We start from the raw sequence: 15,188 nt of genomic DNA, 5'->3' as shown, positions 1-15,188 counted from the left end.
TTCCATTACTGAACACAAATATTACAGACAGTTAGCAATGTTACCTTCCCAACTAAGTCACGTAAACATGCTTGTTCAGGTCAAAACTAAATCCTGTCATTAAAGCTGTGACTTTGGAACTGGGGAACCAGGTTTGACTCTCGGCATCGACTCAGTATCCTGTGATTCTGGACACATCACTTAATTTTCGTGTGCATAAACTCAAAAAAGTGAATGTGATCTTGTGTAATGTAACTGGTGCTCCCATAAGGCACTCCAATGCTCTTGGGCCGAGTTCATGCAGTAGACAGAGAGCCTGGTTGTTTTACTATTTTACTAAATTCTCATACTCTTCAAGAAATTCAAAGTTACATCAGAGTGCCGCAAATTGATTGGTTAGATAGCTCAACATTTGAGTCTGCAGGTTAGGAAGGCAATGTGCAGCCTTGATACACTGCTCAATCTATCGTGCTGGTGGCAGCGTTTTTGAGTTTAGAAACAAAGGCCCTGATTACGAGTTTGGCGGATGGGTACTCTGTCACAAATGTGAAGGATATCCCGGCCACCTTATGCCAAGTAAACTAGGATAAAATGTATCTACCTGTTGTGATAATGGTGAATGCATCATGCTATGGGTAGTTCCATATTTCCCTTCTGCATACGTACCAACTCACCCTCGTTTGGGTGGGTCACCATTGTTTCATTCAAATTTCTCCACTTTAGAAACAAAACACCTCCATGGAATTCTGGTGGAGTTGCCCTCTTTTCAAACCTATACCACCCTACAACAAGCATTGGCATAGCCAATAGGTCTCCCCTTTGGGACCTTATAAGTGTTTAGCCATGCAACAGTTAATGTTGTTGCAGTAAGGATATTGTGCTGCAACTAAATACTTATAAGGTCCCAAAGGCGAGACCTATTGGCTATGCCAATGCTTGTTATGGTTATTAGCTGATGTCACCAGTTTAATACATTTTATAGTTGCAGCTTAACAGCTATTAAGTACATGGCAAAACGAACCAAGGAGTGGTTTTCATTCGGCTGTTGGCAAATACTAGGTTTGATTTGATTTGAAGAACAGGTTCACAGTTGGTGAAACACTGAGACAGACAACATATTCTCAGAGGACCAATCGAAAAACGTTGCAGAGAAATAAGTTGCCGTGGTTGTCTTGATTGCCAGTAGCAGATGATGTATTCACAAGGAAGGTCCTGATCCCTGAAAATCTTCAGATGGCATAAGTTAACCCGGTGAGATCCCCATGCCATGTTTAGCGATCTCTCATGTGCAAACAAACACATGAAGTTGTTGAATGCATATGCACCAAAATTCTGAAAGACTAGAATAGTGGTAATCTTTAGGAGATTCCTCTGTGTCACAAGATTGGAGGGGCGGTAGGTAGGGGGGATTTAAGTGGAGTGGTATTCTCAGAAAAAAATCACAGCTGAGCCAAATAGACGTGAAGAACGATTGATGTAACCTACAGCACATGACTAAGGATATATAGGAGGACATAGGGGAGTTAGAGTCATTGCACAGAACTATTATAAATATTAATTGAAGTCATGGAAGAGTGGATAAGCTAGAGTATCAAAACAATTTTAAGTTCTAGTGCACAAATGCTACCCTACCCATAGCAGCCTTGACGGCACAAGAGTATTCAACGTATTGCTTTAATAGGCTCCTTGTTAAATGAGAGGTAGATAATGGTCATATTTGGATATACTTTGAAACGGCCTACCACTTTGTTTGCTGTGTTCATACAGTTACTCTGTTCGGTATGGAAAATTTAACAGAATCTTTGGGTTGAAGGTGACAAAGTACACAAACCATGCTGGAAGAGGGAAACGCTTACTTGGAAAAGTATTTGACAGAAAGGTTTCCGATTCGTACCAAGTCCTGCAGATTAGTTACCTTTTTAGGTCTCGTCTGAGACAGCGCTTTAGCGCTGCTCTGGCGAGACTTATAGTAAGCGAGTTTTGGAAGTGCAAACAGTGCTTTTCAGGCCTCCAAATACAGTGCATGTGCCCTGGGCGCGCGCACCATTTGGCAGCCTGAAAAGCACTGCCTGATCACTTGCTTTGATGTCCTCAGTGAGCCGCGGGGCCACTGAGGACATCAAAGTGCACACCATTTGCCGCCCCCTTGTTTTTTCCTTTGATCCCTATCTTTCCCTTCCTCAATCTCACCCTCTCCCTGCCTTTTACAACTGCGGCCCGCACCACTGCGCCCGCCCCCACTCCCCCCTCCCACTCCCTCCTCGTCAGCTTCAGTGCGCTCTTGTTCTGTGCCACTCGTTTTTCCTCGTTTTTTGTGCCTTTCTGCCCTCTGTTCCACTCGTTTTCCCTCTTTTTGTGCCTTTCTGTCCTCTGTTACACTCGTTTTCCCTCTTTTTTTGTTCCTTTCTGCCCTCTGCTCCTCTCGTTTTTGTGCCCTTCTGCCCTCTGTTCCACTCGTTTTTGTGCCCTTCTGCCCTCTGTTCCACTCGTTTTTGTGCCCTTCTGCCCTCTGTTCCACTCGTTTTTTGTGTGCCTTTCTGCCCTCTGCTCCTCTCGTCTTTTGTGCCCTTCTGCGCCACTCTTTTTTGTGCCTTTCTGCCCTCTGTGCCACTCGTTTTCCACTCTTTTTTTGTGCCTTTCTGTCCTCTGTTCCACTCGTTTCCCTCTTTTTTTTGTGCCTTTCTGCCCTCTGTTCCACTCGTTTTTTTGTGCCCTTCTGTCCTCTGTGCCACTCGTTTTTCGTGCCTTTCTGCCCTCTGTTCCTTTTGTTTTTCTGTACCGGCTTGTGTGGAAACGCATATAATTGGGTGAGTATCTGTGCTTTTATCTGTGTATGCTTATTTTGCTTGCATACCACTTGGTGAATATCTGAGAGTGTGGGTTTGTGTGCCTTTTTGAGCTAACCAGGGACATTTCCACCTTAAAGATCAGGGAAAATATTTTAATCAAGAAATATTTCCATGGTTTGTCAAATGTCCTGGGCATACGCTGGTATTCAGTGAATATAAAAATGTGTGTGCATTGCAATGTTTGTGCAATTATATGCATTTAACAACAAATACATAGACAAAAAGAATGCTCTACAAATAGCAGAACTGTTGCTGCGTAATTGTGCACCGTTTCACACCAAGAACATATCAAATTAACTGCTTGTCTCCAAGCCACGCCCTTAGCTTCGCCCCTTCTGTTACATTTAGTTAGTGCCTGCATTTATTTTTTTTTCCATTTAAAGCACTGATGCTTCCAAGTACATAATTATCCATTAGTCTGTACACGTTTGCCTAGATCTCTGAATAATAATAGGTTCAATAACTCGAAAGAGAAAAATATACAAGAACAATATTTCTTACGAAACGTCCCTAAACCTATAAAAATTAGCAGAAAAGAAGTTGGTCATTTAAAGAAGCAGCGAGTGCTTTCCTAAGAAGAGCTCTTCAGGAACCAGCCAGCGCCACGTTGACTGCAAGGTGACATGTTTACGTAGGACCACGTTCCCAGAACAGATGGCTGGCTTGTCTTTACCCACGCAGAGGAAAGGAAATTAGGGCTGCACACAGAACAAGCATTTGCAATGCAATAGGTCTCGCATTTGCAAAAGTTTAAGCTATTGGCATTGTTCATGACAATGCCTTTTTTAATCTATTTTATAAAACAAACACATAATGGCATTTATTTATCATTTACAAAGCCAATAGCTAGTGTTGCATTATTATTAGCAATGCCATCTGCTCACACTTTTATAATGTGAGACCTATTGCATTGCAAATGCTTGTTTTATATTTTCCAGGCTCCAGGCAGATATCAGGGGAGCTGTAGTGACAATAGGCCGAAAGCTGCTGATCTGTGTGCCGCAGCCTAAGTAACACAAGCAGGGCAGCGACAGGAGCAGAGAATTGAGGTACTGATGTGGAATGAACCCGAGGGGCGGTACCTGTAGTGGAGTGACAGCTGAGCTTTATACAGCACTGTGGTCAACTGAAGCCCATGGAATTCTTGGTGAAGCATAAATATTCCAAGGAACGGCGACTGCTGGTCGGCAATGCAGGCACAGGCAGTAAGTGCACTAGGCTCCCCGGTGACCTGAGTTACGCCGATGCGGCTTGTTCTTAACAAGCATTGGCTGAACAACAAGCAAAACGTGCGGCCGCGACCGGGAGTTGAGTGCGCGTGTGAGAAAGTGAAAGTGCAGAAGTTAAAGTGATCGCGCGTGCGGCCGCGACCAGGAGTTGAGTGCACGCGCCCGCACGCAAGAAAGTGAAAGTGCAGAAGTTAAAGTGATCGCGCTCCAGATGGCGCCTCAGGCGCTGCAAGCTGGCGGCTGCGCGCGTGCACGCTCGTGTGAACGCAAGCGCTAGGCCAGACAAAGCAGCTTGTGGCAGCACTTTTTAAAGCCCCTACTAAATGTCTTGCAGTGCGGCGTATGCACTGGCTCTAGCGAGACCTAAAAATGGTTAATTCCCCATTCACTTTAATGAGATCACTCTCTTAAACGCCTGACTTCACCATCAGTTTAGAGTCAGGCATAGTGACAGGTGTAGTCCTAGGGAGATTAGTATATTGACAGGTATAGTACTAGTGCGGTTGGTATGTGCTCTACGAACATTAGTTGTCATTAGTGTGGCATGCACAGCCATTAATCTACAAGCCATTTTCATGGTATAATCAATACTTTCAGGGCCTCATGCCAACCTGTTAAATTGTATGTTTGCATTCGTTTTTGAGTCCTGCATTCAGAGTTCTCTTTTCTCCACATGTATGTACCAGGGGAAACAGAACAAAAAAAGCCACTTACACAGTGGGCAAAGAACAGATTACTTAATTTAGAACAAATATGTATCCTATCATCAGGACCAGTTTTAGGGCAGTGCAACCGGTGCCATCGTCCCAGGTGCCATCCTCTTTATGCCAGGCTGAACTGAGATAAGAGCAGTCTGCAGAGATCTTTGTGTGTTCCCGGAGATATACGACATAACTTTGGTGGTTAACGCACTTGATGGAGAGATCGGTGATTTCTTTAGTCACGGCTTTGACTCATGATATAGTAGCACAGAAGATAAATGCTCCTGCTACGAAGCATGTGTGCCATGAAGATCACTGATTAGAATTTATGTTGATAGCTCGGTGGGTTGTTGCTTTTGTCATAAGTTAAAATCCTTCTAATATAGCCAGGGCCACTGGACCTATGCGAACGTGCGGCCGCAGCAATGTTCGCATAATTATAGATAGCCGCATTTGCCACATAATCCATCTGTTGCACAATCTGCAGATTTTAGCAAAATAAAAATGTGTTTGTAGCTCAATTGGTTTAAAAGTTACTAAAAAAGTAGCAACAGGTGTTGCTGCACAGTGGAAAGCCCTTTGATAAGGTTGACTGATCACCTATTTGTAGCTCATTGCTGTGTTTGGGTGTTAAACTGGTACTAATGAGTTACAACTAATGCCCGGATTCTCTTTAGCAAGTTTAAAAATGATAAAGTGATACTATCCCAAAATGTGCTGCATAATTTCACACAATTTGACGTTTCTTGCCAAATAATTTACCCAACCCTGCTGCATAATTTCCCCCCCGCCGCATAACTCCATTGACCCTGAATATAGCGCATTGAGCTATGAAACTGCTACATGGACATTAAAAGACATAGGTTTTGAACCTTATTGCTATCCCCCTCAATCTTTCATTATTCTAAGCTTGCTAATTCAGGTTCCTATGGGCAGAAATACAATTTAATTAGTATCACACCCCAATCATTGTGTTGCATTTTGCATTTGGGAGCGAATTTACTAACACTTTGTGCATGGTTTACATCACAACCATAATGCAAATCTTGTGCAAAGTGTTATTATGGGACTTTACAGTGCCGATTTTGAATTGCGTTGGACAGTAGCACAATGTGCTACTTTACATCAAGAAAGCACACCATGATTGGTACATGGATGTTCAATTGCATTCACCCATGGATTTTACCGCTAGTCCCTATCTTCAAACTTTGGTAGAAAGCAATTGGCATAAAAAAATTACGCGTTCTAGCGACAGGTGTAAAATTGGAGAAAAGATTTGTTTTCTCCTAACCATTCCAAATTCTAAAGTATGCCAGCAACAGTACAATTTTGGTTACTGCGCATCGTAAATACTTAGTTAATCTGCCCCTTCATTTTGTCCAGACCAAGCACTCTTGACACATAATGCCAACCAGCATGGATGACGTGACTCCTATACCTTGTAGTTATCATTGTCCTCAGTAGCATTTCCTGTACATTTAATTTCACACTTTCATGACTCATTGTCTCTGTATAATATGTTTGCGATGTAAAGCGCTCTGACATTCTACATTGGGATGAATAGCACTATAAAATATAGGTGAGAGAGGGGTGAAGGAGAGACGAGGGGCACCATTGGAGGGTGGTAGTGAGGGAATCCGTGAAGTAGGTGCGCATTGGAGATGGGTGCCAACAAAGATTGTGCCACCGGGTGCTACCAATGCTAAAGTCAGCCCTGTCTCTCACAGTGATTCAAAATCTTTACTATTCTAACACATCCGCTACACGAGCATAGGTCAGACGAGGTATTTACTCTTTGCATTAATCCTAATGTCACAGTTAATATCCATACCAAGTTGGAGCCATTTTACAGTGATGCTTTTTAGGTCGAGCCTAGCGGCAGAGCACACGCGCTGCTCGCTCTGCAAGGCATGCTGTAGTCAAGTATGCTTTAGGAAGCCTCGCTTACTCACCTCCTATATTTTTAATTGGCTGGTGTCATTGTCCTTGGTAAATGCTAGCTTCCGATTTATTATGAGGCTTCTAAGTCTCTATCCAGGTAAGACCAACTTTCCTTCAAAAATCGATATAATAAGAAGACATAAGGGCGATATACCCGCCAGTAAATACTAAAAGATGTTTGTTTCGTTTTTTCGTTTTTTTGTTTCTCCTTACTTAGACCGGCAAGTCCACCCTGCGGCCAATCATTAAGCCTTCTTAAAGAACACAAACTTTTACAAAAGGTACTTCACTGGATGTTATACTTGTGCACCATGATGAATCACTGCCATTAGTATCAAGTAACGACGCTAATTCAAGCATTTCTATTGTTTTTAGATCTGTTCGCGCAACGAAAGAATTTACGCTTTACCACCTCTAGTGGTTTCAAGTAAGACCATTTGGATTATGTATAAGGCTCCCGGTTTTCCGTTTAAACGGATTTATACATATAAATGCAGACGGAAATCTTTTTTTCTTTCGTCTGTATTTATACATTTAAACGGAAAAATACTGACAAATCAGACTAGGTGCTTCAGCTCAGGGTTGCCTTTTCTGATGCATCGAGTAATGCAGGCTGCTCTCTGCACATGAAAGGCGCCCTGCTAAGAGGGCGGACTCTTAGAGCAGCATTTGGCAGTCTCCCTTCACAGGTCATTCATCACTCATCAGGCCCCATGGGGGGCGTGGGGTAGTCATCACCATCCGGCATGCTCTCCCCGTATCACTTCTGGACGTGTGAAGCGTTTCATTGTCTGAGAGTGCTTCGCTTTATCAAGGTGAGCTCGGGCAGTGTTGAAGACTGTTGCTTCTGCCTCCGGGCGCCTTCCCCTTTTGAAATGTGCATTCCTTTACTTGGGTCCACGCTTTCAGCGGCATCTTGTCTACAGGAACTACTCCCCTCCCAGTTCGTAAACTTGGACTATTGGGAAGCTGAAATAGGTGGCCTTAAAAACGAGAGCAACAAAGAAACAACTCAATTGCTTATCGTAATCTTCATTACAACATGGTAATCTTCATTAGAGCACTGCTCAAAACGCTGCCACAGAACAGAATCAGGAGAGTGGCGAGCAGGGTGTGGCATGCTGCATTGACCTTATGCAAACAAGGAAAATGCCCCTGCCCCAAAAAAACATGTTTGGTACTAAGTAGGGTTCAACAGGTTGTTACATCTTTATGCAAAGCCACCCCCTTTTCCTCATTCGAAATGTGCGGGAGGAATACCCTACGCTTATTACCTGCCTCTTCCGATCTTCATAAGGGAGAGTGCCCCTCAGCTCCAGGAATGCAGTGGCCATGCATATTGAAGATCTCACTGTACCCTGCACTGGCTGCTTTCGGGGTGGAACAGACGGAAGGGGCTCTCGGGTTACATGGCACCAAAGGCTGCCCAGGAAGAAGAAGCCAATGCATATGAACAGATAAAATTTAACTGATGCTCGGGTAAAGCTCTCCAATACCTCCGGGCCCAGTTTCATTGTACTTTGTGCTCGGGTGAAGAATGCTTCCGATGTTGAAACAAAGCATTTCGCACTCTCCTCTCCTCAAAAATATGTACACTCACCTTGCGTTTTAGCAAGTTATAAATAGATATTTATAGTAGTATACTTTGGAAAATGATCTCCTCCGCTTAAAAAAAATGGAATAAAAATCTGTCAAAATAATTCCTATGTTGGTCTAAATAATCCCAGGGAAGTTCAGCAATGAGAAAAAAGAATGGGTTGATCCCTCAAAGATACAGCTTGACATTTGACATCTGTCTTTGAATGCACATCAAATGTGACAAGATAAGAACAGGATTTAAAGATCCCTAGGGTGTACAGCCCCACAGTAAAGGTTTCCTCATGCAAGTTACTCAAGGTCTGTTTAGGCCCATGTTCTCTTTAAATTATTTTGGCAATGTTTTCAGATGAATGTATTGTGTTTACTTAATTTGATGTATATATAAATATATCTAAACCTATACCATCTGAGTACAAGTGTGCAGTGCCTAATCAAATAAATGTGGAAAAATACTAGCTGCAGCATCTTCTTATGCTTGCGACAAAAATAAATGTGGATAAATACAGAAAAAATTACCAAAAAATAAATATGGATAAATACAGACGGAAATGTTAAAAAAATAAATACCATAAAACCGGGAGCCCTAATTATGTATGACACTAACATTAGAACTGACATGACTTAGACAAAGTGAGACAAGTGGTGGTGATACTGTCATAATTATGTTTCCCGGTTGAGTGTTTGTTTGCAACACCATGGGAGCCTTTGAAAGCATTTAGCTGCAGGTAAGATTGGAAGCGAGTGCACTGCGTTCGTAGCCAAGGTGTCTTGGGGTCATTTAGTAAAACAAAGTTTTGTTTGTTTTTTTCAGCTATTATTGGTCCTGATGAGAATCCCCACAAGAGGAGGGATTCGAAACGCGTAGACCTTTTCGTCTTAGGCCAATCCTTTTCGCAAAACAGAAAACAGAGTGTAATTCTTATAATTGCGACCAAATGATGTTCGCTGATGGCCTTTCTGTTTATTCGTTGAATCCAATTATGGTTTTGTCTAAATGTCAATTTGATTTATATGTTGTGTAGATAGCGTGTCTGACCAGTGAGTTTGTGGTCTATCTGTGGATGATTGTCGGTTTCGAATGAGGTTGCGGTGTAAGTGATTGAAGAATGAAGAATGTTTAAAAAGAATATCGTGGATGTAGGTTGTGTGATCTAAAACAGTGGTTTATGTTTATTTGAAAATGTCGGTGGCTTTCAGGTTTGTGTAAATATTTTTGATAAAGAATCAATGTAATTTTGAAAAAACTCCTTGGATTAAATCCAACTGAAAAAGTAGTTGACAGTGGTATTGTTTTATTCAATTCACTTTGATTAAGTTTCTGTTGAATAAAGTGCAGCATTGGCACTTTTTTGTTTATTGACGTTAGTAGGCTCGGCCTTGCTGCCATTTAGCCAAAACCCGAGATTGTTTTTCTGGTTATCTAGTGGGTGAGCACTATTTAGTTTATTAACAATGAGGGCTGCTTTTTTTTTAGTTGTATGTTCATGCTGAGCGCGGCGCCCACTTCAGGGACACTGCGCTGGGTATATTTATTTATTTATTTTTACTTTAATTTGGAGCACGGTGCCCGCTTTAGGGACACGCGCTGTTTATTTTTTACAATGCCAGAGGTTACAAACTCGCAATTGCGACACCTATAGAGTTGTAACTGCTTGTTTCGGCTTCTACTAATCTTTAAATAACTCCATCGATGAATTCACCTCTCAGTCCTGGGCCTGTGACTGCCGCTCCCTGAGCAGTGGCGGACGCACGCCAGCGTGGGTAATGGGGCAAGAAGGGGCAATTATGGGATCTCTCTTCCATCAGCACAGGGGCGGTGACGCGAGAGGTTGGACTTGGCAGATAAACAGAGAGAGGCCTTGGATTTATCCAGCTCCTTCGACAGCACCGTTGACACAGAGAGGCCTGGGCGTAGCTATCATTCGAGCAGCAGGTGCAGTGACACCGGGCCCTGGGAGTATCATGGGACTACTGCAACATAACCATGGCTGTATTTTACCACTCGATCTGGGGATGTGGTGGCCGTTTTCCTTGCCTGAATTAGTGCTTGTGGTACTGTTTCTGCCGACATGGAGATGTCACTTCATTGGTGGATTTGCAGTTGGAAAAGGTCAGCCGAAGAGGACCCTTACAATTAGCACTTAATTTGTGCCGGGGTTGCCGGCGGTGAGCACCTGTACTCAAGTTTCGGGGACCTGGATTTATTTTTTTATTATCCGGCTTCAACCCAAAGAAAAAGAGAAAAAGACAGAAAAAAGATGAATAAGAAGCGTGAGAATGGCAGGAAAAAATCTGAGAAGGCTAAAAGCAGAAAATAAATTAACTGGCACCAGGGTGATAAAGTAACAGGAAGCATAGGGTGGTTGCAGAAAGAGTCATACGCTGAACCACGAACAGGCCGTGCGGCTGCGGTGGACATTCTGCTGCTCTGGCAGTTCTCCGGAGGGCTGCATAAGAGGATGCTGTCCGAGTTGGAAGGCCCCCACGAGGCCCATGCTAGTCTTTGTCTCGTGCAGTGTGGTACTGGTTTGAACATTTTAGCCAGTGCCCATGTCGGTTTCCAGTATGGCCCTGTTTGGCAGTCTTTGTATTCAGCAACCTTCGCTTTCCGCAGCAGCCGTGGACTCCCAAGAAAAACTTCGGGCCACAGGATGTTGTATTTTTTAAATATTTTGAATTATTTTTTTTACAAATTTAGCATTGTCTCAGCTTCTCATGTGCTGCTTCAGAGTATTTGAACACTACACATGGATCGTTTAACCACTCAAAATCCATTGTACAGTGAAGATCATTCTAATGCTCTCAGCATTAATGGAAGCTAGGAGGTGAGAAGAACAAGCATTTGCAATGCAATAGGTCTCGCATTTACGAAACTCGTAAGTGCGAGACCTATTGCATTGCAAATACTTGTTTTATTCGTGTCAACGAGAATGACTTAAAGGAAACTGGATACCAACAATTTTCTTTCAGAATAACCTGAAAAATGTAAAATATGTGCATATTAGCAATTACTGCAGCCACATAAAGTAGAATTGAGAACTAACACAATTTGATATTGAAAAATGTTTTGGGTAAAGGTTTGCATCCCGTCTCAGTATATTTCTCATTAGAGGAAGTAAAACGTGATTATCTCTCGTTTATGATTATTGTGTAACGTCGGTCTTGAAAACGGAGCAGAAAATTAATTTTTCAAGATGGGGCGCCTCGTGTGCGCGAAGGGCGCGCGGCACTTCCCGTGCCCACCACAGTACCCTTTCCTGGTGGCTGCCATCGCCGTTAGGGCGCACCTGGTGCCCGCGCACTTACCCCTTGGGATGGCTGGCTCCCCGAGCCGGTTCACGCGAGCCCTGTTCCTTGTGCAGCCCGCGGCCCCTCATGCCGCTCCCGGCGCTTCGTGGTGGCCCTTGGCTCGTCCAGGCCGGCGCTGCTGTGCGTCTGTGGCCGTTTCCTCGGAGCTCTGAGGCGGCCTCACCCTGAGCGCTGCGGGCCAGGCTCTCCATGGCGGCACCAGAGGCGGGAAAACCGGTCCCGCTGCCTGTCCGTGCAAACAGACGTTTCACAATCATTGCAGGCTGATACCAGCCATGAAACATCACGCGTTATTTATTCCAGCATTGCGAGGCTGGTGAACTGCAGAATACAGCGTCGCAGAAATAATATTGAATACTTTCTAGAAGACTAAGACGCAGCGGAAAGGATGAGTTATTAGCGCTCGCTTTGATGAGGCGGCCTCAGAGCGGGCCACTTCGGTGGTTCACCAAAAACGTCTATAAAATGGGTAACTTTTTTAGAGTCACGTATATTTTAATGCAGTGAAAGATATATAACAGGGCTGGCTATGTCCTCTGCTTGTTTCTACAAAGAAAGGATACACCCACGCTTTTAAAAATAAGTGCAAACTGTAATTATCTAGAAACGTGCTTATTTTGAACAAAATGCGGAGCTGTGATAGAGAATGTTCATGAACATGGCTATGCTTTCCAATAGATGCCAACATGGCTTTTCATCATCTCGCACATTAAAAAAAACATTCTTGTAAACAACTTCGGCAACATATCTCGATTTTCAGAAGGTAAGGGGATGCTGCCAGTTTCTTGCTGCACCGTTTCCAACTCAGTTCGGTTTTATTTAATGTTTCAGCTGATAGCCATGACATAATTAAATAAATGCAAATTAGAAAAAAAATAAGTAGTACAAATCCGACCCAAGACACTTATTCTAATATGTAAAACTGAAAAAAGTAATCTCACAATATGAAAAAAATGAATTCCATTGCATTCCTCATGATAAGCTTAATTTATACAAAACATTAAAACATAATGATAAATATATATTTTTGTCCTGCAAGGGATAGAAACAATTCCAATGCTGACCATTATGCAAAGTGATTCTACCACTCCGATAACGCCGCCACTGCCAGGAGTCTTTTGAAGCCGCAAGCAGCGCCCCACTGATAACGCCGCCACTGCCAGGAGTCATTTGAATCTGCAAGCAGCGCCGCCGCCATCGCGGGACTTCAATTCCCGGTAGCCTCAGCGGCGGCGCGCTCTATCCACGCTGCGCCAGCGCCAGGAGGTGCATTTAAGCAGCGCTGAGCCCCGCTTCGCGGGACGAGTCGGCCGAAACCCGGGCAAAGGGCGGGCCGTCTGTGGCCGTCCGGGGCAGGACGTGGCAGGGCAGGGCCACGGACTTTGGCGTTTGGTGTCAGGGTTGATGCAGTATTGTGAGTCTCCCTTTATCAAACCAATGCCATTCCTCATTGTGTTCGGGACATTATACTAGTCTCATTGGCAATTTACTTTTTTGTATTTTGTTTGTTGTGCAATTCATGATAGCTTGGGTGCGTGAATTTTAACATTTGTGCAACAGGGTGTGTTCGTAGCTGTAAGCATGTCCAAACAAAAATCTATCAAAACCTCTGCAGTGCCTACTACACTAGATAACTATCTAGTGAAAGTTGTTAATAAAATCAACTACGAACGTCGACTCTCCCTCAGCCAGGGTAGCCGTCCAGTTTCTCCGTCTACCTTGTCAATCTCCCCAGGTGTACCAGTGTCAGATGTCAGTCCTGATCACGATCCCCAGCTGATTAATAGTGATGATCTAGTGTTAATGACTCCTAGTCAGCCGGTGGTAAATGACCCTTCTGACCATCCTGGAGATTCTTTCCCGGTGTGTAGAGCCGTTAGGGCATGCCGGAAAATACCTGTAAAGCGAGGGGGGAACAAAAAGGCTAAGAGAGTCCAATTACCTTCTACAAGCATAGTTGGGGGGGAGGAGACCCAAGAAAAAGAGTGTCATGCCCAGTTGAACCCTGAGCAATTTAATTTGCTGTTTAGCTATATTGACTCCAAGCTCGACAAGATTATTTTACCGTTGGTGGCTAAATTAGATCAGATCTCGGTAGAAGTAACTAGATTGGCCAATCTCTTGGATACCTACACCACTCGGGTAGGTATTTCAACGACTACCGATGTAAGTCATAACGTAAGGAAAGAGGTAGTAATTCCATCTGCGGAGGGGTCTAAGGTTAATCAATTAGAAGTACCATCTGTCGAGGGGACCAGGGCTAACCAAATAGTTGTTCCAGCCCAACTGCACACTGCGAGTCAAGAAAACCAGGCTACTTTGGTAACTGAAAGCAATGTGGGTTGGACTGAGGTAAGGAGAAAGGGTTTTGTTAACCTTCCCCCAGATTGTGCCCCTTATGTGGTGGTTTTAACTAATGTACCACGGGTTGATTCACTTATGCCCCAGTCTCAGTATGAATCTCATGATTCCTTGAAAAATAAAACTGTTGCTTGGTTGCATAAGCAATGTGGATTTCCTACGGCCCTCTCTAATGATATCTTAACCACAAGAAGGGTCAATTGGGTTGGTAATTCTAGAAAGACCTGTAAAGGCGACTGTGTTATTGTTAATTTTAAATATCCTCAACACGCCACTACAGTTCTGCTTAGATCAGCCTCCCTATCACCGCCCGATTATGGTATTTGTGTACGCCCCCTCGGCTTTTTTATAGCCATCTTATTAATATGCCCCCTAATGATCATAACTCTTCCTGGCTACCCCCACCGATTCAGCAGCGGGGTTTAGCCATTCCCTTGCATAATCATTTTTATTCCCTCAACAGTTTGGATTCTAATGACTGACTTAACCCGGAGAGTCCTATTTCCCCATATAAGGTTATGTATAAGCGGGGCTCTGAAACTATTAATGTTAATCTGGTTCCGGAGCCGCCAAACGCAGAAGTTTTTACTGATAATGATTGTAGGGGGGCAGTCAATGAAAACCTAACGGAAGGAAATTATCCAACTGTATTTACTACACCAGCTAGGGTTAATGCAAGGGGTAATGGAATAATTATAGCCAGTTGGAATGTTGCAGGGTTAAAATCTATGGGGAAGGCTCCGGGCTGGCAGAATTTCATTAATTTCTTTGATATCGCATGCTTCCAGGAGACATGGTGTAAGGATGAAATTAATTATGAGGGGTTTGCATCATATAATCTGGTGGCGAAGGGTACTGGGCCGGGCAGAGCAAAGGGGGGTCTGTTAATATTAGTGTCAATCCATCGCCCAATCATAGTAAAAAGGTATATAACAGTGGGTGAACATGCCCAGATTCTCGGGTTGTTAGAGGAACACGCCCATAACATCATACTGATTAATTACTATAATAATATTTTTGATAGTTCCAGGGATGTAGTCGTAAGTGATTTGGCTAGTGCCATCGAAAATCTAAACCCAGAAGCCAAGGTTTCTTTTGATTTTATCTGGGTTGGTGACTTCAATATCCCGTTAAGTGAACTGTCAACTGAAAATGTTTGTGGATTTTTCAACGATGTGGGAGTGGAACACCTACATTTTCGTCATAACAACTATGGAGAT

At 43.5% G+C, this 15,188-nt stretch overlaps 1 protein-coding gene across 1 annotated transcript in view; it reads right to left on the bottom strand.

The window, feature by feature from the left end:
* CCDC187 (coiled-coil domain containing 187) overlaps positions 1–11,810 on the bottom strand; it is a 395,322-nt gene extending 383,512 nt beyond the window's left edge. The window contains exon 1 of the mRNA XM_085613361.1: positions 11,605–11,810. The gene's annotated coding sequence lies outside the window, so the exon portion shown is untranslated. The remainder of the gene's footprint in view (positions 1–11,604) is intronic.
* Between the last annotated feature and the right edge of the window lie 3,378 nt (positions 11,811–15,188).

Source organism: Triturus cristatus, chromosome 1_2 (assembly GCF_964204655.1).
Source record: "Triturus cristatus chromosome 1_2, aTriCri1.1, whole genome shotgun sequence".
Taxonomy (NCBI): Eukaryota; Metazoa; Chordata; class Amphibia; order Caudata; family Salamandridae; genus Triturus; species Triturus cristatus.
The sequence above is the reverse complement of the archived record's forward strand: the minus strand, read 5'-3'. Positions and strand labels throughout refer to the sequence as shown.